General features: G+C 46.7%; 1 pseudogene across 1 annotated transcript in view; it reads right to left on the bottom strand.

Annotated features, from left to right (window-relative positions):
* The window catches only part of LOC144828303 (verrucotoxin subunit beta-like), a 112548-nt pseudogene extending 96580 nt beyond the window's left edge, over positions 1–15968 (bottom strand). Inside the window, exons 1-2 of the transcript XR_013610421.1 lie at positions 15929–15968; positions 9024–9142 (exon numbers count right to left, since the gene is read on the bottom strand). The product of XR_013610421.1 is annotated as a verrucotoxin subunit beta-like (transcript). The remainder of the gene's footprint in view (positions 1–9023; positions 9143–15928) is intronic.
* Positions 15969–21923: the final 5955 nt, after the last annotated feature.

Genomic DNA, 21923 nt, shown 5'->3' with positions numbered 1-21923 from the left:
TCCCTCCTGCCCCTTTCTATTCTTTTGTCTGTGGAGGTGATTTGTGAAGGTGTTGTCGGAAGCAATTCTGGGGTTTTTTCTAAGTCAGAGCTGAGCTGAGAGTCCGCAAACTGGGATACTGACAGATCGACAGTATTTGGCAAGCTGCGTCTCTCACGTGTTGGCACTATCACAGCATTTGGGGCTCCCAGTGCCGGGGATCTGGCTTCCGCCAAGATACCTAATGAGGATCTTTTGGCGAATGCCAGATCTAAGGAGACCCTTTCTTCTATCATTAAGATGCTTTCATCTATAAGTGTGTTGGCCTTCGCTAGGAAGTCGTCCATAGGGCCAAGCAATTTACCCACGGAGCTGGGGGCTTTGGTTTTGGTTTTAGTTCCCCTCGTAAGAACCATTATTGTCCTTGTTGGATTCGCTTGTGGAATAATGGGGGAAGTCCGGATACAGATGTCAGAGGGGTTGCCCAGTCCAGTCTCTACCAGCCTCTAACGGCCTTAAACGGCCCGGTCTTTGCCCGGTCTTCGCCCCCGGGCTGCGACCCGCGCGCGACCCGCGGCGCTTGGAGACTGGCTAATTATAAAGGAGGAAATAGGGGCGTGGCCGCCGGGGGAAGAGGCGCCTGCTGCAAGGAGCGGTGGTTTCTGGGCCTCGCAGTCCCCCGGTAGGCTTTTCCAGGGCACAACCTTTGCACTACAACCTGGGCGGGTCGCGCTGAGAGCGAGGTGGATTACCGCCGAATGCAGTAACGCTCCCACCAGCCGACCTCAGCCACAGGGAATGCGGTGAGATGCGTAAACAGGGGAGCAGTTCCAGGGGAGCAGTTCCTCGAGCCAAAAACAGAGGGCAGGTCAGTGAGCGGACATTTAAAAATGCATAATCCAGTATCTACTGACCCAGCCTTGTGAGGCTGTGTTCTTCTCCACTGACCTCACACGCAACCTGAAATTATCTGGCACATTAATTCAGCGCCCCTATGGATATGCCAGGAACTGGTGTACATTTCTCCCAAGACATACTTGCACCACACATTCCTAGAAGCTCTAGTTTCGTTTTGTAAGGAGATTTAAATACACATCTAGACAATATTAAGTTTAGCCCTACTCACAAAGCGTGTCATCTTTTAGATTCAAATCTAAAACATTTAGACACTGACCACTTGCTGCCACTACTTTGGTCGGACCATCTTGCAGTACCATTTTCTATCCATATTTCTCAAGCCCCCTTCACAGTGGGGGACAGATCTCAGGCTAGGATCAACATCCAGCTGAGGAATATGATGCAGGGCTCTCTGGACGCCGCCCTGCTAGTCAAACGTAGGCTTTTTGCCAGCCTTCACTGCCCCGCCCCTAGGTTTGCAGAGGCTCTAAGGGCAGCAAAAACAATTTCAAGGGCCTGCAGAGGTCTGGAGTCTTTTCTATGATGAGGTAAAAAGCCTAAATACAAAATGGCACTAAAAAACTACCATGGACGCTCTAGAGGTGCTGAGGCCAGTAGTTAAGGAACACCCTGACCCACGCAATGTATCTCTGCCACTGGCATTGTCCCAATTACAAGTATCTGGCACACTTCTTTGTCAAAAAGGCAATGGACATTCAGCATTCCCTAATGGCTGGTTGGATTGAAGCATCCCAGGTGACAGATGATGTGCTTGGCTCCAGAATAGGGGCACCTCCTATCACCAAGGACTCATATACCTCAGTTGATACACAGGCCTGCCAGAAATTGAATTCATGGGCCATGCTGGACTCTCCTCCATTTCTGTACCAACTCCAATCAATAAAATCAGGCTCTTTATGAGATCCCTTCTCCCCTACCAAGCATAACATCTAAAACGTGGACCTCAGTTTGGTGTTACAGAAGGGTCATATTTCACAGGCATGGAAACATTCAAGGTCCTGCCTCCTCTGAAGAAACTTAATCTGGACCACCAATTGGTCACATTATAGATCAAATTCCATGCTGCCCATTCAATTGAAAATGTTGGGGAAACACGTTAACATACAACTTTTCAATTATTTTTTTAAGATTGTCTCAATCAGGTTTCAGAGCAGGGCACAATATGAAATCCAATTGTCTAGGAATCATAGAATACCTTATGCGGCTCCTTGATAAGGAGACTGCCTCAATGATTGTATTAAATCTCAGCGTGGCCGTCAATACTGTGTCACATGACACTCTGTTAGAGAGACTGACTAACTTTGTCCTTCAAGAGACAGCCTTGTACTGCATAACTTTTTTTTTTACAACAATGTACTTTCCACATTTTCTTGATCAATGCGTTTGTGAAATCGTATGCCCTTATCTCTGGAACATCTCAACAATCAGCCCTAAGTACAATGTTATTTAACATCTATGTTCCTTCGTCTCTGGCCTGGTCGCCCCCCTGCTCCTCTACGCCTGCCACTGCTGCCCTGCTTACCTGCCGAGAGCCTTCGCCGACGCCGCCAGCAGCGCCCCAGCCGCCGCTGGGCCGCCCGCTCTGCCGGACCCGTTCCCGCGCCTCCTGCCTGCGGCCCCCGCCCCCCCTGCCACACGATTGGTTAACCCCTTCCCGCCTCCCGGCGGACCCGCCCTCCCTGCTCCCCTCTTAAGGGGACCTCGCCTGCCTCTAGGGAGCGACCACTGCGCCTCTGGCCTGGTCGCCCCCCTGCTCCTCTACGCCTGCCACTGCTGCCCTGCTTACCTGCCGAGAGCCTTCGCCGACGCCGCCAGCAGCGCCCCAGCCGCCGCTGGGCCGCCCGCTCTGCCGGACCCGTTCCCGCGCCTCCTGCCTGCGGCCCCCGCCCCCCCGCCACACGATTGGTTAACCCCTTCCCGCCTCCCGGCGGACCCGCCCTCCCTGCTCCCCTCTTATGACGCCCCCTCAGCGACCGCGCAGCGGACGCGCGCAGCGGGAGCACCGATTGAGCGCCGAAGGTGCGCCAAAGGTAAGCCCGTCTGCGCCCGTCCGCGCCTGGACCGCGCCCAGTGCCAGGACCCCTGGCCCCCACCGACAGAAGACGACCCGACGGACATACGACGCCGCCACCCTCAACGCACTCAACGCCGGCCGAACCCCTGGATGCTACCGAGCCACCCCGAGACGCACCCACGGACCCTTCATCTGCCAGTCCTGCAAGTTCTCCTGCACCCGGACCTGCACTGCACCAGCACCCACCAAGCCGAACTCAAGCAGCAGCCACCTGAAGTGCATCCTGCTCAACACCCGCTCCGTCCACAGACACGCCGTCGAGCTCTGGAACCTGCTCGACACCACAGACCCAGACGTCGCCTTCCTCACGGAAACCTGGATGAACGCCTCCTCAGCACCCGACATCGCCATCGCCATCCCGGACGGCTACAAGATCATCCGGAGAGACCGCGTCAACAACACAGGAGGAGGCATCGCCATCATCCACAGGAACACCATCCGCATCACGACCAACACCGACGACACCATCGCACCCGCTGAACACCTGCACTTCCAGATCCACGTCAACCCCAAGACCACCCTCAGAGGCACCCTCATCTACAGACCCCCGGGACCACGCACACAATTCAGCGAGGACATCGCCGACTTCATCAGCCCGCTCGCCCTCCCCTCAGCCGACTACGTCCTCCTCGGGGACCTCAACTTCCACCTGGAGAACAACGACGACCGCAACACCACCACTGTGCTGGAAAACCTCGCAAACCTGGGACTCAAGCAACTGGTGACCACCCCCACCCACCTCGCCGGACACACACTCGACGCCGTCTTCTCATCAAGCAAAGACATCGCCTTCAGCCACGCCACAGGACTCCACTGGACGGACCACAGCTGCGTCCACTTCACCTTCAGAAGAACGACGACCCACCACCACCAGCAACAGGTTGCCCGAAGAAGCTGGAACAAGATTACAGCCGACCAGCTCGCCGCTTCCCTGAGTCAGCACCCTCCCGCCAGCTCAGCGAACCCCAGCCAGGCCGCCGACAACCTCACGAAGTGGATCAGCAACTGCGCGGACGAACTCGCCCCTCTGAGGACCCCGCCCAGCAGACCCGGCAGCAAGAGAGCCCCATGGTTCACCGACGAACTCAAGAGCTCCAAGAAGAACTGCCGAGCCCTCGAAAAGGCCTGGAGAAGGGAACCAACACCGGACAACATGACCACCCTCAAGCTGGCCACCCGGAAGCACCACCAACTGATCCGCGCCACCAAGAAAACTGCATTCAAGGACCGACTAGACAACAACGCACACAACTGCAAGGAACTCTTCAACATCGTGAAAGAGCTCTCCAACCCCAACGCAGGAAACAACGACATCACCCCATCGCAAGACCTCTGCAACTCCCTCGCCTCCTACTTCCACAACAAGATCGCGGACATACACAACAGCTTCAGCAGTCAACCATCGCACACAACGACCGCAGCAACACCACCCACCACCAACCTCCGCGCCTAGACTCGGATCAGCACCGATGACATCGTCCGCATGATGAACTCCATCCACTCCGGATCTCCGACCGACCCCTGCCCTCACCACGTCTTCAACAAGGCCGACACTGTCATCGCACCCCACCTGCGGGACATCATCAACACCTCCTTCGACACCGCCACCTTCCCGGAGAGCTGGAAGCACGCCGAACTCAGCGCTCTACTAAAGAAACCAACAGCGGACCCCACCGAACTCAAGAACTACCGCCCCATCTCGCTCCTCCCGTTTCCAGCCAAAGTCATCGAGAAGACCGTCAACAAACAGCTGGCCGCCTTCCTCGAGACGAACGGATCCCTCGACCCTTCACAGTCTGGCTTCCGAGCCAACCACAGCACCGAGACCGCCCTCATCGCTGCCACCGATGACATCCGAGCCCTGATGGACAACGGAGAAACAGCGGCCCTCATCTTCCTAGACCTCTCCGCCGCATTCGACACGGTCTGCCACCGCACCCTAGTGCAACGCCTCAGCAACGTCGGAATTCAAGAGAAGGCACTGGAATGGATCGTCTCCTTCCTCGACGGAAGAACACAGAGAGTCTGTCTACCACCGTACAAGTCAGAGGCCACCGAAGTCATCTGCGGCGTCCCTCAAGGATCCTCGCTGAGCCCCACCCTCTTCAACGTCTACATGAGCCCCCTCGCGCCCATCGCACGCCAACACAACCTGAACATCATCTCCTACGCCGACGACACCCAGCTGATCCTCTCACTGACCAACGACCCCGCCGCTTCCAGAGCCAACCTTCACGAAGGGATGAAAGCTGTAGCCGAATGGATGACGACCAGCCGCCTGAAACTGAACTCAGACAAGACGGAAGTCCTCATCCTGGGCTCCTCGCCCTCCGCCTGGGACGACTCCTGGTGGCCCCCCGCCCTGGGCTCCGCACCCACACCGACAGACCACGCACGCAACCTGGGCTTCATCCTGGACTCCTCCCTCTCCATGACCAGGCAAGTCAACGCCGTCTCCTCGTCATGCTTCAACATCCTGCGCATGCTACGAAAGATCTTCCGGTGGATCCCCACCGAGACCAGGAAGACGGTCACCCAGGCCCTCGTCACCAGCCGACTGGACTACGGCAACGCCCTCTACGCCGGAACCACCGCCAAGCTCCAGAAGAGACTCCAGCGGATCCAGAACGCCTCAGCCAGACTCATCCTCGACATCCCCCGACGCAGCCACATCTCCGGACATCTGAGAGACCTGCACTGGCTCCCCGTCAACAAGAGAATCACCTTCCGTCTCCTCACCCACGCACACAAAGCCCTACACGACCAAGGCCCGAGCTACCTCAACAACCGCATCAACTTCTACGCTCCCAAACGCCACCTCCGATCAGCCAGTCACGCCCTCGCCGCCGTACCCCGCATCCGAAGATCGACAACAGGAGGAAGGTCCTTCTCCCACCTGGCCGCCAAGACCTGGAACTCCCTCCCGACCGACCTGCGCCTGACCCAAGACCTCCTTTCCTTCAGGAAGAAGCTCAAGACCTGGCTGTTCGAGCAGTAGCAGCACCCCCCCCCCCAAGCGCCTTGAGACCCTCCGGGTAAGTAGTGCGCTATATAAATGTCCATGATTGATTGATTGATTCGTTTGTGGAGACTTAGTGGAGAGCTTAAGTCTTACTATATTCTAATGCTCAAACTCAATGGTGACAAGACTGAGGTACAGGTGTTGGGAGGAAGCCCTTTGTTGTGGGAACTACAGTACCAGAAACCTTGGATGCAGTCATGAAGTCAACCTCCAAGAAGTATAACCTCGACTTCTGGCTGGATGAGAACCTATCCATGAAGCCACAGATGGCTAAGGTTGCCGCAACCTGTTTGGGTGTCCTGAAATGGCTGAGGAATATCATTTGTTTGTTCCTGTTTTCAGTCCAAAACATTGTACTCCAGGCCTTAATTCTTTTACAACTGGACTACAGCAACATCCTTTATTGAGGCGCTAACACCGCCTCTGTAGCAAAGTGCCCGCTTTGTTTTTTTGGTTTTTTTTGCAGAGTTTTATATAGCGCGAACTAGACCCGAACCGAATCGGGTATCAGAGAGCTTTACATAGCACCAGTTACGTTACATCAGGACGCACATTCATTTTAGGCACGGGGAGCTTAAGTGATTTGCCCAGAATCACAGGCGATTTTGGCGTCGTTACCGAGACTCGAACCCTGATCCCCATGTCCGAGGTCGAGCGCCCTAGCCATTAGGCCAACTCCCAAAGCCCACTTTTTGCCTAGATGCTGTGTTAATTGATCTGAAAGTGCACTGGAGCCTGCTAAGGGCTCTTTGCCTCAAGAGGTAATGTGAATTGGTGCACCTAATTGCAAGATGCTTTAACCCCACTTGTAGATCCCTACTAGATGGTACCAGTGGTACCCATGACCAGGGTCTTTAAGGGATCGCCAGCACTTCAGTACTATTTGTGCCACCCTGGGAGACCAAAGTAAAAGAAGTCAGCAGGTCTGCTATGGCAGCCTGAATGAGCAGCTTCCCTGCTCAAGATTGAACCTACATACACCATGTGTCAGGGTCACTCCACTGCCTCAATATAGGAAAACTACATATAAAGTAGGCCTCTTCCAGCCCAAAAGGCATGATGCTTCATATTTATGGTGTGGGCACACATGTCCCTACTGTGATCTTTCAATGAAGGCTACCGGGCAACCCTGAGTTAACCAGCTCCATTATCGTACCACCAAATTCTGTTGAGTTTGGTATTAAGCACTGTACTTTTTCACCCCAGACATGATTCTTGTTTTGAGGGCGAGCTGGCATGTACCTGAATGGCATCCTTAGAGGTTGCCCCCAAGTTGCGGTAGTCTCCCTTTGCTTTGGTCGGTGTACCAGGCTGGTCGCTATCAACCCAGAAGTCTGCCCCCCTGCTGGGAAGTGCTTTTACTCCAACAGGATTTTAAAGTGGTATCTCAAATACCCTGGGCTGGTAAATTAAATGCTACTGGTGGGCTTGCAGCGCAGATTGCGCAACCCACCAAAGTAGCCTTTCAAACTTACCTCAGGCCTCTGCTATTGAAGGGACTGTGCATGCAATGTCACTGCTGCTGAGATGTGGCACCTAAAGTGTATGCCATGTCTGTGACCCCCCTTTTACTGTATGTCAGTCACCCCTAAGGTAGGCCCTAGCTAGCCCTATGGGCAGGGTGCATTGCAGCTAAAAGATAGGAAATATACCTTAAGTGTGTAATATTTCCTGGTAGTGACAAACATCCATTTTGGTTTCTCACTACTGTGGGGCTGCCCTCCCATAAGAAAGCATTGGGGATTTCCTGATAAGTATTTCAGTTGTAATTCCTGATATGAGAGGAGCAGCATGATCTATTGGTATATTTGGAATAGTGATAATATATGCTACGCAATGGTGTGCGCAGATTTATTATAACTAATTCTAGAAATGCCACTTTTAGAAGTTGGCATTTCTGTGTGCTATGTGTCTGCCTGCCCAATGTGAATTGTATGTCTGGCTTTTGAGTGCCAGGGGCTGGTGTGGTGTGTGTGGCTCCAGGAGGGACAGGGTGAGTCTGCGCTAGGCTGAATGGGACATCTGCATTTGGAGTAGTAAGATGAGCAGTCCACTGACCTTGAATAGGATTGTGCCTGCCCTCGTGAATGCTGACTCTGCCCCCCTGTGATGTGTCTGATGTTGAGCCCCCACATAACAAAGGGAAAGAGGAGCATGGTAAACAAAGTGCTCCAATTCCCCCTTGAACCAGTGTTGGCTGGTTTCCCCAAGCCCTGTGCCAGGGCAGACAAAGGAATGTGTCAATTAAATTGTGACCCCATGAAAGGGTTGTTGCTCCTGTGCTTGGGGGGCTTGCTGCTGCAGGGCCTCAGGGGGAACCACCATGAGGGACTGCCTCCCTCCTGTAGGGCCATGTGAGCTGGCCTGCCTGGGCCTAGCTTTTCCCCCTGGACTTTGGACTCAAGCGCCTCGTGAGCACTTTACTTTTTCTGAAGAGCACTTTGCTTTGTGCTACTGGGAAGAACTGGTATCTGCAGTGCTGGGCTGCATCGTGGGTGCTGAGGAATTTCTTGTGTGGGGATTCCCCTGCATTGCGTGACTAAGCGGGAGCCCACCTTTAACTTTAAGGGTGCCCACCCCACATTGATGATTTCTTAATGAGTGGGTGCCCACCCCACATTGCTGTTCGAGACTAGTGTTTATTTCCAAATAAGCGTGTATCTGTAGATGTGAACATCAAGCTATGCCTCAGTGAGAGTAATGGGTGCACATGTAAATCAACCTGGCTATACCTGAAGGTAAGGACATCTGCTTGCAAGATATTCTCATTACTCAAGCACCTTTATTTGGAGCCTGTCAAAACGTGTCTGAATCACCATGAAAACTTGTAAATAAATTAATGTTGTTAGCCAAATTAAGATATCAATTTGAATTTGTGGATTTACGTATTTTCATTTTGTTTGGTTAGAACAAAGAAAGAGGACTAGAGAGTGGGAAAAGAAATAATATGATAGAGAATGACTCTCTCTCTTTCTCCTCCACCCTTAAGGATTGAACCCCATTTGCTTAAACCCAAATGGTGTCCTTTACCTGGAATCATGGCATCATTGCGGCAGTCATACAGCATCCCTAGGTGAAGGGGCCGGCCAAGTGCAGCTAAATTAATGACAGAATAAACTTCGGCTGCCATGACTTCATCGGAGATCAGGCTAAAATACAAAAAAACACACGTGGATTAGTCTTATCTCTTTTCATTGTGCCTATTCAAACCTGCAATCTGGTTTCCTGTGGTGAGCATGGTGATTTAGACAGTTCTAAATATGGTTTCAATAATCGCTCAGTACTGTCAGTGTGAGAATCAGTAGAGACGTAACAGATCAAACTGCGCTCAATAACTTTCATGTGATAATCAGAAAAGATTCATCAGAAACAAAAATTGGTTATTACAGCCGGTGTGAAACTATGTGGCCCAGTCAAGTCTTTAACCATTGATGTCTGTCAGTGCAAGAATCAGTGGAGACCTTCTAGATCTATAATCATTCCTTACTGTTGGTGTGAGAGTCAAGAAATGTCAAGCAAACATATAATCACTTATTCCTTTCAGTGTGACAGTCAGTGAATGACCTGAAGATATAAAACCACTCAACACTATCAGTGTAGAGACCCTGCAGATACACGATCACTCAACATTGTCAGAGTAAGAGACAGTGGAGACCCTGCAGATACACAATCACTCAATATTGTCAGAGTAAGAGACAGTGGAGACCCTGTAGATATACAATCACTCAACATTGTCAGAATAAGAGACAGTAGAGATCCTGCAGATATACAATCGTTCAACATTGTCAAAGAGACAGTGAAGACCCTGTAGATATACAAGCACTCAACATTGTCAGAGTAAGAGACAGTGAAGACCTTGCAGATATACTCTCACTCAATATTGTCAGAGTAAGAGACAGTGGAGACCCTGCAGATATACACTCACTCAGCATTGTCAGAGTAAGAGACAGTGGAGACCCTGCAGATATACAAGCACTCAACATTGTCAGAGTAAGAGACAGTGGAGACCCTGCAGATATACAAGCACTCAACATTGTCAGAGATGGGGACAGTGGAGACCCTTGCAGATATACAGGCACTCAACATTGTCAGAGTAAGCGAAAGTGGAGACCCTGCAGATATACACTCACTCAATATTGTCAGAGTAAGAGACAGTGGAGACCCTGCAGATATACACTCACTCAGCATTGTCAGAGTAAGAGACAGTGGAGACCCTGCAGATATACAAGCACTCAACATTGTCAGAGTAAGAGACATTGGAGACCCTGCAGATATACAAGCACTCAACATTGTCAGAGATGGGGACAGTGGAGACCCTTGCAGATATACAGGCACTCAACATTGTCAGAGTAAGAGACAGTGGAGACCCTGCAGATATACAATCACTCAACATTGTCAGAGTAAGAGACAGTGAAGACCCTGCAAATATACACTCACTTAACAGTGTCAGAGTAAGAGACAGTGGAGACCCTGCAGATATACACTCACTCAGCATTGTCAGAGTAAGAGACAGTGGAGACCCTGCAGATAAACAAGCACTCCACATTGTCAGAGTAAGAGACAGTGAATACCCTGCAGATAAACAAGCACTCAACATTGTCAGAGTAAGAGACAGTGGAGACCCTGTAGATATACAAGCACTCAACATTGTCAGAGTAAGAGACAGTGGAGCCCCTGCAGATATACACTCACTCAACATTGTCAGATTAAGAGACAATGGAGACCCTGCAGATATACATGCACTTAACATTGTCAGAGTAAGAGACAGTGGATACCCTGCAGATATACAATCACTCAACATTGTCAGAGTAAGAGACAGTGGAGACCCTGCAGATATACAAGCACTCCACATTGTCAGAGTAAGAGACAGTGAAGACCCTGCAGATAAACAAGCACTCAACATTGTCAGAGTAAGAGACAGTGGAGACCCTGCAGATATACAATCACTCAACATTGTCAGAGTAAGAGACAGTGAAGACCCTGCAAATATACACTCACTTAACAGTGTCAGAGTATGAGAGAGTGGAGACCCTGCAGATATACACTCACTCAGCATTGTCAGAGTAAGAGACAGTGGAGACCCTGCAGATACACAATCACTCAACATTGTCAGAGTAAGAGACAGTGGGGACCCTGCAGATATACAAGTGTTCAACATTGTCAGAATAAGAGACAGTGGAGACCCTGCAGATAAACAAGCACTCCACATTGTCAGAGTAAGAGACAGTGAAGACCCTGTAGATATACAAGCACTCCACATTGTCAGAGTAAGAGACAGTGAAGACCATGTAGATATACAAGCACTCCACATTGTCAGAGTAAGAGACAGTGAAGACCCTGTAGATATACAAGCACTCAACATTGTCAGAGTAAGAGATAGTGGAGCCCCTGCAGATATACACAATCACTAAACATTGTCAGAGTAAGAGACAGTGAAGACCCTGTAGATATACACTCACTCAATATTGTCAGAGTAAGAGACAGTGGGGACCCTGCAGATATAGACAATCACTAAACATTGTCAGAGTAAGAGACAGTGAAGACCCTGTAGATATACACTCACTCTGCATTGTCAGAGTAAAAGACAGTGAAGACCCCGCAGATATACACTCACTCAATATTGTCAGAGTAAGAGACAGTGAAGACCCTGCAGATATACACAATCACTAAACATTGTCAGAGTAAGAGACAGTGAAGACCCTGTAGATATACAAGCACTCAACATTGTCAGAGTAAGAGACAGTGGAGCCCATGCAGATATACACAATCACTAAACATTGTCAGAGTAAGAGACAGTGAAAACCCTGTAGATATACACTCACTCTGCATTGTCAGAGTAAGAGACAGTGAAGACCCCGCAGATATACACTCACTCAATATTGTCAGAGTAAGAGACAGTGAAGACCCTGCAGATATACACAATCACTAAACATTGTCAGAGTAAGAGACAGTGAAGACCCTGTAGATATACAAGCACTCAACATTGTCAGAGTAAGAGACAGTGAAGACCCTGCAAATATACAAGCACTCAACATTGTCAGAATAAGAGACAGTGGTGACCCTGCAGATATACAAGCACTCATTATTGTCAGAGTAAGAGACGGCGGAGACTCTGCAGATATACACTCACTTAACATTGTCAGAGCAAGATACAGTGAAGACCCTGCAGATATACACTCACTCAATATTGTCAGAGTAAGAGACAGTGGAGACCCTGCAGATACATAATCACTCAATCCTGTCTGCATGTGGCTAGGTGTTGCTCTAGTTTTGAAGTACCTTTTTAGTCTTTTGGCAGCTTGTTGTAAATCATTCAAATAATCCAAGTTAAAGTTGGTACTGGTTTAATAGAAACAGCACAGTACTCATTACATCAGTTCCCAGCAGCATCTGCCAGTACAAGACATTCACATATAAACAATCCTAAATGGAATCTACAGATGTGCATGTGCACAGAACTAAGGAGCATAGATTAAAAGGGAAATACAATAGGCCAACTTAAAAGAGAAATGCAAGAATTATAATACAAAATACAACACATTTTCCCCCTTAAGAAAATCATCAGTATAAGGGCATGCATTTGGAGACACGTCGGACATTCCAAACCTTTCCATCTTGTGTGACCACACTGTTGCGATTCACTTTAACTACTTTGATGGGTTTACCAAACTTTACATCACCTTTGGCAATAAAGCCAGGTTTTCGAATCCTCACCCAATCACCACATTTGAACTCAGGTGTTTTAACTTTCATACGTATATCATAATCACATATGCTCTTGTGTTGCTTAATTCCAACTTTTTGCCCAACCTCAGAAATATCAGGTGCAGTTTTATGAGAGTCACAATTCTTTTTGAACCACCAAGGGCATAATTTAGAAATGGGATCTCTGCCTCTTAAAAAGCGGAAAGGTGAAACTTCGGTAGTCGAATGAGGTGTGATGCGATATAACCAAAGTCTCTCCCTCCATAAATTACCAAAAGTACGGGCCCAAATAATATCTTGTTTAAGAACTCTGTTGTACCTCTCAACTTGTCCATTCCCTTGAGGTTCATACAAGGCAGTTGTGATATGTTTGACACCACAATCTTTAAAGAATTCCTGAATTTCAGATGATTTGAATTGTACTCCATTATCTGAAATCATCATTTCAGGAGCACCTTCCCGAGCAAATAACTCTTTTAAAAATAAAATCACACTACTAGTATTAGGATGAGAAATAAGCTTGACCTCAGGCCACTTTGAATGATAGTCGACAACAACAATGGCAAATCTGCACTCTCACAAAGGGTGAGGATTCGATGCAATGTAGACGGCAGCAGAGCTTGATTTAAGGTTCCTTTCAGCAAGCTGAAAAACGATGAAAACAGGAAAATGTTCGTATTCAGGATACAAAACAGTAATGTTAACTCCAGGTCTTCATGTTAGCTTGCCCATGTAGCAGGAATATTAAATCCAAATATCCAAGAACAAGAATGTTGAAGATTGTTAAAAATAGAAATAAAAAAAATTGAAAGTTGTACCACTCCTGTGCTGTAGTTAGTTGAGTAGTAGGTACTGGTCACCCTCGTCGCCAAATTTGTTGTAAATCATTCAAATAATCCAAGTTAAAGTTGGTACTGGTTTAATAGAAACAGCACAGTACTCATTACATCAGTTCCCAGCAGCATCTGCCAGTACAAGACATTCACATATAAACAATCCTAAATGGAATCTACAGATGTGCATGTGCACAGAACTAAGGAGCATAGATTAAAAGGGAAATACAATAGGCCAACTTAAAAGAGAAATGCAAGAATTATAATACAAAATACAACACAGCTGCCACCTCAGAGGCAAACCAGGCTGAAGATGGCTAGTGGGGAGAGGATTTGGACAATGTGAAAGGGATAATGGAGTCAGCAGCAACAGACATCTACTTACAGAGGTCAAGGCATGGTGAGAGAAATTATTCTTTATAGAATTGCACACGAGAGATCCCAAATAGAGGTGATGTGTTGTGTTGAATGCTGTGTTTTATCTAGGTGCAATGAAAATGAAACAATAAAAGCGAGATAAAAAATAAAAAATTGAAGAACTCTCTTTTCTGGATATGAACGTTATAATTGTCCTTTTTGATAAAGTTTTCTTTGAGTGGTGCACCTTTGCTTTTGTTTTGAATTGTTAAGTTCCTGTTGGGAACAAGTATTGAGACGGTGGGTACTACTCAATGTGCACACAACTCCCACTCAATATAGAAGGGACATTACTGAAAGAGTGTAAAAGCAGGTTAGGTGCTGGTAACCAGAAAGTTCTGCTGTCTGGTCTTTTTGTGATTTTATTGCATTTTAAATTTATTTTGACAGTTATTAAGTGCACCTGGACCTTAATAGTATTTTGGAACTTTACATTGAAATGCTCAAAGGTAGCTGAGTTATATCAAGATGAGAGGATTGGAAAACATCATGGCCCACATGCATCAAGCATTTTTGTAGTCGCAAACGGTGCGATTCCTTAAAATCAGCCGTTTGCGAATGCAAAAGTGCTGTTTGGGATGCATCATGCCATTTTAGAAGTCGCATCTATTTTACGATTTCTAAAATTGCGTTAGCATTTAAGAAATCGCAATTGTGCGATTTCTTAAATGCTATGCATCATTACAGAAAAATGTGCGATTTTTAAAATTGGAAGTGCAAATTACCACGAAGTTCAACTTCGTGGTAATTTGCGAAATTGTTTCAAAATGCAAAAAAATGAATTTTTTAAACTGTTAAGCTACAGACACACATGTCCTTAGGACATGTGTGTATGTAACTTATGCTGAAAAGTACATTTCATGGGTGCAGGGGGGGTCATGTTGACCCCCCTCTCCACCCTTGAAATGCATTGATGAATTGCAATTGCACATTGTGAATTCGCAATTCCCATTCATTCCTATGGGCATTTTGGCCCATAGGAATGAATGGGAATTGTGAATTCGCAATTGAAAATTTGCATTTTTTTTGCAAATCGGTAAAAATAGCGATTTTTACCGAATTGCAAAAAAAAAAAAAAATATTCATGCATAGACTTTTGCTAATTCTAAATTGCGAATCGTTATTTTTCGCAATTTAGAACTCGCAAAAGCCGATATTGATGCATGTGGGCCGAAGAATTTTAAAGAACATTGGAGAACAGCAAGCGGAAAATTATCAAATCATTGTGATACACTATAGTAAGTATTGTTGGAAAAGATGGGCCTTTAGATGTTTTCGTTAGGTAAGGACCCCGCCAGCGCTGTGCAATGACAAGATTGACCCACCAGAAAGGGGCGAAAATGTGTGGGCATCCAATTACCATGCAGGTTTAAGCTTGATATTCCACATTCCAAGGGGTTAAAGGATAATATTTTTCACCAACTTTGAGTGAGTGTTAAATTTGAGCAGGGACTTCTCTGAATACTGAGAGTGAAGGGATGTTGTTGGAGGGACAGAAGAGGGGGAAAAGAGTCCTGGAAGGCTGAAGCATGGGCAGGTGAGAATGGGACAGAGGCCTAGCACCTGTTGCAGCTGAAGTCTCAAGTGATTTAACTGGACCAGAATTTCCAGTGATCCTTCACTCTGGAATCTGGGTGCGGAAACATTGGACTACTTGTGATCAGGTGACAGGAAATTCCACATGGTAATTCTATGATGCTACCCAGTTTATAATAAAAGCCAGTAATGATTTTGAGCCAGGTCTAAGATATTAACCTCTTGAATGCTATGGGGATTTTTCCCCTGTGCTGGAAACCCGTGAACCCCATTATTCATGACGAGCCCGGCTCGTCATCAGCGTAGCAGGAGGCTACTGCATGACGAGCCCAGCTCGTCATCAGCGTCGAAGGGGTTAAAAGAAATTCAAAGTTGTGGTGAATTATTTAAACAGTGCCCAGGACCTAAAGCCTAGCTTGGCCTTCTTGAGATTACCCATATTACCTGTGCAGTGCTTTTCTAGGATATCCTGTCCTTGCAATTTTTTTTAGAGTCTCTGTATACAGCAAACAAAGGAGCTCAGCTCTGTAGACCCCAAAAAATCTGAAAACAAGAATAGAGCTAAAAGTTAGTGGTGCAGTCATGCATTAACAAAGACTGTCAAAGGCATCAGAAAAGAAGCATTGACAAAACCAAGAGGCATGGTCTCGGCCAAAGCCATAGCAAATTGGATGAGGGCAGGCACAAGATAAGGGAGAACAGAATAGGAGAGCACAGGATGTGGGAGGGCACAGACCAGCATGTGTCACAGGGTAGAGAAAACATATTATGGGGAGAACACAGGAGATAAGATTACAGGGTGGAAGGGAGAACATGCCGAAGGATAAAGAGGGCTGAAGATGAAATTAAATAACATAGTATTCTTTGAGTATAACATCAGCAGTGAAGGATGGGAAGAGGAGACAATGGGACAGAAGAGGATGCGAGAAGCAGGTGTCTGAATATAATCTTGGCGGACCGGATTACTCTGTCACAACCATGACGGATGTCCCGTCTGTCAAATTACAATTCCAAAATATCCTATGGAACTTGTAATAGGGCGCCATGTTTGTAATGGAGTATCCCTGCTGCCAAGATCATAATTAGGGGGAAACAACCATTACAACGCAACTTTTACAACGCACTACCATTACAACGAAACTTTTACAACGCAACATCCATTACATTGCATGCCATTACAACGCAACCATTACAACGCATGTCACTACAATGCATACCACTACAATGCATGTCATTACAACGCAGTCATTACAACGCATACCATTACAACGCATACCATCAGAACGCATAGTACCCTTACACTATCCAACACTTACCCTACTGTTGCACCCCCTGGAGTTAGAATAGTAATTTTTACCCCTACACTATCCAACACTTACCCTACTGTTGCACCCCCTGGAGTTAGAATAGTCCTTTTTACCCCTACACTATCCAATACTTACCATACATGTAATGTAATGGTATGCATTGTAATGTTATGCGTTGTAAAGGTAGTATGTGTTGTAATGGAATGCGTTGTAAAGGTAGTTTTTAAAAAATCGTTGTAATGGCATGCATTGTAATGGAATGCGTTGTAATGGATTTTGTGTTGTAAAAAATGCGTTGTAAAGGTATGCGTTGTAAAAGTATGCGTTGTAACGTCATACATCCTAATTAGGTCGAGTATGTGGCAAGGTACCTAATAGAAAACAGAACAGGAGAGAACGCTGGTTGGAAAAAAGTACAGGATGGCAGACTGCACCGGGCTGTAGAGAGCATGGCTACAGAGGGCAATTCTTACTTTTACTAAATATAATTACTTAATTTAAAGGTATGACATGAAGGTGCATGATAGACTTGGATTGAAAGTTGTGACTTGCACGACACACCTTGACACCATTAGCACTCAGCTCACTTTGCTCCTTTGGGTCATGTTAATGGACCTTGAAGATTGTGTATAAGCACATGCGTGGTCTTCTAAGATTGAAACTTGTATATTTACATGTTAACTGTAAAAATAAATGGTTACACACACTGCAAATAAAAATGTGACAGCTCATGCCTCAGCAAAACACAATTTCCTCCTTGGGGTGTACGGACTGCCTTGCAGTGCCTGCTAATTAGTAAGTTTTATCCTAAATCCCAGCACCTAGTCACCAGCTTCACGTATTGGTGACCTATGGGAAGTGCTGTCACCAGTACTGAGCTAGCTCAGAGACTAAAAATAAAACCACCAGGGTGGTGGGTGTTGTCTGTGCAATTAACATTTGTGGATTACAGTGGATTGATTACAATGGATTGCAGTGGAATACAGTGGGTCACAGTGGAGTGTACTGGAGTGGATTACAGGGAGTGGATTTGAGTATAGTGGATTACAGTGGATTACGGTTGAGTGGATTAAAGTTGGTTACCGTGGAATGGATTACAGCAGTGTTGTGTATTTTCCACCAAACAGTAGAAACTGCTTGTTTGTGACCCATATAAATAGGATGGTTCCAGACTGATTTCATGAACCTCCATAGGATATGTTGGCCCTTGTCCCTGCTGACTCGCAGTCCTACTGCCAGCCCCTCTAAACCCGAACAGGGAGCAAACAGTTTTGGCACCCACTGAACATGACAACTCTGTTCCCTTAGGAACCATGGTGACAGATTTCAAATTTTTGCTCGGTCACTCATGCTTTGTTTTGCTCACAGAAATATACAAAGAATACACAAAGGGGCGTTTTCAATATTTATTGAACCAGAGTGATTCTTGCATAGATTGTATAGGCTGCAATGATTTATAGAAAGTAGCAAATAAAAGTTATAATACGTGTCAACACAGACCATAAGAGCTCCACCCCTTCTGGATGGTCTAACCCCTTTTACCTGGTGGGTAAGAGTGTAGGACCCCGTCTACGTCACAAACTGGACCCCCCTCATGGAGATGTCAGTCAGTTGCTAGACTCAGCTGAAGTAATGTAATATAATGTAAAAGGCACTTCTGAAGCTCACATTTACTCCGAAGAGTGTCCTAGAGCTCTGCACTACCAGTGGGAAGAAACAGAGAGAAGCAACATCAATTGTGCAAAAACAGTTATGTTTTTTACTTCTTCTGGAACTGGAGGGTGGATGAGATGCATCTTAACCCCATTGAGAGATTATTACCAAGAAAAGATTCCAAAAATGAGAAGGGCATGCCACTCATTCTAGACCTATGGATCAGAGGGATTCTGGCCAGAACAAGTTGGCTGAACCGACACCTGCAGGGAGCATAAAAACAAATGTTTGCTCACAGGTACCCTTCGCCAGACTAATGAAGAGCTCTGTGGACCAATAGCAAGGTCTTGAAAACAATTATCTTCCTACTAAGAAGTCAATGTAGTTCTCTAAGATACAAGGATACCTGAGTTCTCAGAAGCAAGCCGAGACGCGTTTGGGGCGCTTCACTTTGGACCACATGCAGCTTACTGGTAAGTAATCAGGCAGGCCCAGACACAGTGAATTGCCATAGTGAAGCCTGCATATTATCAGAGCTTGTACTATCAGTTTCTTAGCAGAGAGAGAAAATGGAGCAACTTCCTGAGCACTTGCAGCAGACCAAAGCAAGTCCCTACTACTGCTTTAACCTGTGCCAGAAAACAGAGCCCATCTTCAAACCTAATACTATGTTTTTTAAAAGATCTAGAGTGGCTTAGCGGAGGTGGAGCATCCTTCGGCCAAAAGGACTGCCATGGCTCATCTGATCTTGTATTAAATACGAATAGCTCAGCTTTCCCTGCATTACACTTACGCTCGAGATGAGATGTCCACTGTAAAATAAGTTCAGATTTTTTTCACCAGGGAATACTTCTTCCCTACCCCTGGAGAAATTAATTGGGTGTCACTGTTTTATTAACCTATTTTTGCACGCAGAGTCTCTGCCAAGAAAGTCAGAGGAGTGAGGTATATATTAAATAATGTGGGGCTCAAGGCAGAGCCCTGTGGCACTCCTACCTGGAGATCACGAGACCCAGATGCAACCGGTGGAAATCAGACCTCTTGACCTCTACCTTCTAGGAAAAAAGCCAGCAATTTCCACACCTGGCCCCTGATCCCGAAAGTCTGGAGCCATGCCAGAAGTGTGGAGTGGGGTATATCATGTTGAATGCTGCAGACAAATCCAGCATAATCAGCATCACCCTGCCTCCGACATTTAAGGTACCCCTGATATAATCAACCACCTCCACTAGCACTGTCTCCATGCTGCAAAGAGGGCAGAAACCAGACTGGCTTGGAGGCAGCAGATCTGCTTTCTAGAGAGTGGGATAGCTGCTGATTGACATGGTTTTCCAACACTTTTGAGAAGGCAAAAAGTAACAAAATAGGCCTGTAAAAAGATGGATCAGGCATCCACCTGGTGTTTCTTTAGCAGAGACACAATTGTATCCTGCTTCCAGGCCTTGGGTACTGTAGCCAAAGATAGCAAGGCATTTAGGCGATTGTTAGTCAAAAGATTAATGCCGTCTGCTCCTAGGGCAAGAAGGGTTGTGGGGCATACCTCTGTGGGAGGGCCCGACTTAAGATTGCAAATGCTAACAGTGATCCTTCCAGGGAGATTGAACCAGTGAGAAAGTCAAACCATAAGTTTGGCTAGGCTGCTGGTTGTAACCCATCAGCTCCTCAACCTGCAAAATTGGGGTGGAGACTGGCTTGGATATTGCCAATTTTATTCTGGAACTAGTGAGCAAGTTGTTCACACCATTCCGCAGGGGGCACCTGCCATCCTACACAGACCATTGGGGGCCTAAAGGTTTCCACTATTTTAAAACTTTCTCTTGACTTATTACCAACCTTTAAGATTCTGTCCTCAAAATAGATTTGTTTTGCCATTTTGACCTCTTTCTGGTACTTTTTTATAGCCATTCTAGGCTGTACTGGACGCAACTGCCGTGGCAGTTCAGGTGCTAAATCACAAGTAATGGAGCCAATCCAGTTATCCAGGAGGACAGCATAAGTGACCATATCACCTGAGAATGTAGTGAGATATTGATCCTGCCTGAGGTAGGTACCTTCTTATACAGTACCAACAAACTGTAATCATATACTGGTACGACCAAACTAATGGGGTGGGAGTGTCCCCTTCCAGCGGTACTTTTGAAAATATCTGATCCAGAAACATGACCTGCTTGATGGGTAGGCTTAAATACAAATTAAGTCAGAGCTAGTGTAGAGGTACTCTCCTGAAGGGATACTGCCTCCTTCTCCTCATTCAATACCTTATGAGGATTAAGTTTACCCAAGTTAATCAATTGGGAGTATCTCACAGCCAGAGGTGACAAACCACTACACAAGAAGGTGAGGAAAGAGACTGCTGGACCCAAAGGTCCACACTCTGATGCTCCTGAAAATCATAGCCACACCCCCTCATCTACCACTCAAGCAATCCTCTCTACATATTTTAAAGCCCTTAGGAATTGCATAGCAAATTGTGGGGCCAGAGGATTTTGTTAACAAAGTTTCATTTCCAAATAATACATCCGGAAAATCCTGACATTGCAGCTCACAGATGGTATCAGCGTGTCCAGGAAGTGAACGCGAATTGAGCAAGGCTTCCAAGAAATCAAAAGTCCTACTGTTCGCAAATCTGGGTAATGAAATAATGTTTTTGCAAAGGCCCCTCGAATTGGTGTGGAAACCGCCCTGCCCTGTGCACACCTTTCCTTGTTTAACACAGAGGAGACTAAGGCTAAGGGCCAACAAATCCGTACAAGGGGTAACCTTAGCAGTTGCAGAAGTCTATAAGTAAGCTGCGATTTACCATCTTGACCAAATCGAGCATAATGGCAGGCGCTGGACACTTCCAGGATGCTGACAGGTGCAGACAAGCTTGCCTTTGGCACACCAGCGGAGAGCCCACTGTGCACGTCCATGCCGTGTCCTTCCTTAAGTGCGTATGGGCCTCGGGAATCACCAAAAACAGCAGCTCTAGCGGTCCCAATGAGGGAAAAATTGGCAAAATGGAAAAGAAAGTGCAAATGCAAAATTTTAGCTCCTTAATCCTCCTGAAAGAGAATGTTTGTAAAATGTGATAAAAATGGGGGGTCCCAAAACGTGTTTTCTCCATGATAATTTCAAAAATAAACTTTTGGCGCAGCTACAGCCCAAACTGCTGAATGGAATTACAACAAATTTGGAATAGAGGTAGCTCTTGGTTCAGAGTGCACTCTTTGCTTTAAATGGTGTTAATCTATTCAGTAGTTCTTGAGGAATTAAAAAATAAATATAAACTTTCAATATCTAATGACTGCAGTGGATCCGAGAAGCCTCCTGAGCACAAGGTTGATTCTGATTGACAGCTAACACTCTAAACCAAAAAGTGTTGTCAGCCATCTTGTGAGTTGTTTGAACTGAGTCACAAGAAAAGAGGGCTAGGTAGAAATACCCTGACCCCCGAGGCCTTTTCAGCGGGTCCCACAGGGACCCTGAGGGCCAAAAAA

The sequence above is a fragment of the Lissotriton helveticus genome, chromosome 4_1 (genome assembly GCF_964261635.1).
Source record: "Lissotriton helveticus chromosome 4_1, aLisHel1.1, whole genome shotgun sequence".
Lineage (NCBI taxonomy): Eukaryota > Metazoa > Chordata > Amphibia > Caudata > Salamandridae > Lissotriton > Lissotriton helveticus.
This window is presented reverse-complemented; position numbering and strand designations above follow the sequence as displayed.